A 3,324-nucleotide genomic window follows, 5' to 3' on the forward strand; every position below is an offset into this window, starting at 1 on the left:
CGCGGGGGCCGCGGGCCGCCTCTCCGCCCCCACCCCTTCCCGACGGCCCGCCAGGCCCCGGCCCTGGAGCAGGCGTTCCCGACGCGGCGGCCAGGTGCGGGCACCGCTGCCCCTAGCGGGCAGGCAGGCGCCCGGCGCGGGCCCGGAGGCTGCGGGCCCGCCCCGGAAGATGCCAAGCAGGGTCGGCCCGGAGGAGGAGCTCGGACAGCGCCAGGAAGGCGAGGCCCTCCTTGCACCCCCTGCTGCTTCCCATCCAAACGCCCCCTCCACCCTTCCTCTTGTGCACCCCATCTGAGCCGGGCGGCTGGCAAAAGGAAAACCAGAGCGCCATCTGAGATGTCTCGCCATTGCTACCCCTTCCAAAATGCTTCCTAATCCTGTAGATTTTAAAGCTCAGCAATCGCTGTGTAACACCTCCAGGCAGGCCTCCGGAGCGGCCCAGGGCAGCTCCTGCAGAGTGGCCAGCACTGTCTGGGCCAAGTACGTCATTCAGTCCCGAGAAGACGAAGTGTACGGAGTGTCATCGCATGTTTGGAAGTAGGAGACACAGGCCCAGAGAGCTGAAGCACCGCGCGCCTTACATGGCCATGGGAGTCTGACGCTACGGCTGTTTTGAACACCCACACACAGCGATGCCATCAGAATGGGCCTTTGTAAGAGAGTTGTTGGGGCCTCCCAGCCTTACACATAAAAATCCAGGCTCGCCTAAGGCAAGCCCTTCCTGATTCCCTCCCAGTCTTGTTTCCAGTGTCTCAGTGTTCCTTATCAGGACATGCGTGTGCAGTTGGTTTGTCCGGCAACAAGAGTGCCCGGCAAACGTTGACTCTCTTGCATGATAACACAGCGAAGCCTCCTGTGTCCCATTCCCTGCTCCCGCAGAATTTAGCAACCTCAGTCTTTCCCAAACAAGTTGTCAGCTCTCTCACTTTATCAGTTTTACCACATGCCCTTATGTCAGCGTTTTGTTTTGTTTTTTTCCTTGCGGGAGTGGGCCAGGAGAAAAGGCTCTATCACTAAGGTAAATGGAAAATCATTATTGCTGTCCCTAAATTCAAGCTGGTTATAAAAGTAAATACGTTGAAGGGATAACACTTCAAATGAAAACTGTGCGACCATGGAAAATGCACTCTCATCCAGGCATGGGAAGAACACCAGGACACCCCGCAGGGAGCAGCCCTGGGGTCACAGGGCACAGAGCTCAATTGTAGCTCACAGCCTCTGCCCTCTAGGCCTCCTACCTCACACTCATTCAGCCCTTTGTTCCTTTACTCCCCAAGTCTTTGCTGAGCACCACCTGTCAGGCCCAAAGCCTAGGTGGCATGGAGTGAATGCGTGAATGCTCTGGCTGTGCTGCCTCACTGCCCTGTGTCTAGGATCTGTGCCTGAGCCCTGCCCTCCTGCCTCAGCGACATTTGCTGTCCAGCCTGCTGCCTTTCCTGCTGCTCCCACAGAGGGATGTGCGGCACGGCTCCAGGAGCATTTGCGTGTTCTTTGCCTGGAGCAAGTGCATTGGGACAGTCAGCTGTGGGTAGGTTGGGGCAGTGTAGGACCCAAAGAACAAGTGAAAGACCCATCCAAACCTCAGTTCTTAGCAAAGTACGAGGGGTCTGAAAAAAGTTGGTGAGAAAATCTTGTGTCCTCTAATTCCATGTGCCCATGGACTTTCTGCAGTACATCCTGTGCCCTATTCTCCAATCAAGATTTCTGAATGCTTATGAGAATCTTGCTTCTTGAAAGTAAGGAGGACTTGAAGCGCTCACTGATGGAAATAAGGATCACAGCCTTCAGTATGGATTAAAAGTCAATGTCAACTGGACCAACAGGTAACCTCATGATAAATGGAGAAAAGATTGAAGTTGTCAAGAATTTCGTCTTGCTTGGACCCACGATCAATGCTCATGGAAGCAGTGGTCTAGAAATTAAATGACACATTGCCTTGGGTAGATCTGCTGCACAAGGCCTCTCTAGAGTGTTGGAAAGCAAGGAGGCTTCTATGAGGACTAAGGTGCACGTGATCCCAGCCATGGTATCTCCTTTCAATCGCCTCCTGTGCGTGTGAAATGAATAAGGAAGACAGTAGAATCGATGCATTGAAATTGTGCTGCCGGTGAAGAATTTTGAAAGTACCATGGACTGCCAAAGGAACAAACACACTTGTCTCAGAAGTACAGCCACAATACTCCTTAGAAGCAAGGATGGCAAGACTTCATCTCATGCACGTTGGACATACTCTCAGGAGAGGCCAATCCCTGGAGAAGGACATCATGCTTGGTAAAATAGAGGTGCATTGAAAAAGAGGAAGGCTCTTAACAAGATGGGTTGAACACAGTAGCTGTGACAATGGGCTCAAACATAAGAACAACTGTGAGGATGGTATAGGGTCGAGTGGTATTTCGTTCTGAACATTGAATTGCCAAGAGTCGGGATCGACTCTACAACATGTAATAACCATATAAACAACACGAGAAGCATATGAGATGTGTAGAGATAGGGATGCTGCTTGAACAGGTGGCAAGTGACTCATAGCTACGTAGCTGCTTTTTTTTAGAACCAAAACGGAGACCCACAAACTTTTCCTCTCGAAACCCACTCTTCTTTCACCTTGATCCTGGAAATTCCAAGCGAGGAACATCCTCATCCTTAAAATTGGGAGGTCCCATCCCTCCTGGCTCCCCACCTGGCTCCCCACAGCTAGTTGTGGCTCCACAGAATTCTAGCCCTCTCTTGGGAGAAGAGGGGCCAAGCCTAACTTGCTGATCACCACCCTTCTTGGGATGTGGCCTCAGAGCTGATACCTTGCTCTTCCAACTCCTGGCACCCATGCCCAGCCTAGACTGCCCCCTCTCCCTCTGGCCTCTCACCTGACTGATAGACAGAAGGTCGGATGCTGGCTGTAGTCACAACCCGGGGCTTGGGCACAGGGGCCTCACTGTAGTTGGTGTTGGTAGCAGGTGCCAGAGAGGTGGCTGCTGCAGGGCTGTAGGCAGAGGCCTGGGATCTGGAACCAAGAAGGACGAGTTAGAAGTCAGAAGGATAGCCTTACTCCAGCCTTGGGCTAGCAGCCGGTAGACAGGCAGGCTGGCTCCCCCATCTTCAGGAACCTCTGTGAGAGCTGCCCCGGGCTATAGAGGAGGGGCCTGGGGAGTTTTAGGGGCCCCAAAGCTACTTCTGGTATATCTAGGTTAGAATAGCAGAGTCCCCTCTAGACATTCAGCCCTTTTCTAGGGCCACCACCTTAGAAGAAAGATGAGAAGCTTCAGCCAGACGGAGGGGGGCAAAGACAACCTTTACCCACCCTGGGGAAGAAGGCCAGCAGAGGCTGGC

General features: G+C 53.2%; 1 protein-coding gene across 1 annotated transcript in view; it reads right to left on the reverse strand.

Annotated features, from left to right (window-relative positions):
* The window catches only part of LOC123522069 (LIM domain-binding protein 3), a 32,649-nt gene extending 29,739 nt beyond the window's left edge, over window positions 1-2,910 (reverse strand). The window contains exon 1 of the mRNA XM_045293378.1: window positions 2,862-2,910. The gene's annotated coding sequence lies outside the window, so the exon portion shown is untranslated. The remainder of the gene's footprint in view (window positions 1-2,861) is intronic.
* Between the last annotated feature and the right edge of the window lie 414 nt (window positions 2,911-3,324).

Source organism: Echinops telfairi, unplaced genomic scaffold (genome assembly GCF_000313985.2).
Source record: "Echinops telfairi isolate 266 unplaced genomic scaffold, ASM31398v2 ScPeMD7_2010;HRSCAF=2546, whole genome shotgun sequence".
In the NCBI taxonomy this organism is placed as follows: Eukaryota; Metazoa; Chordata; class Mammalia; order Afrosoricida; family Tenrecidae; genus Echinops; species Echinops telfairi.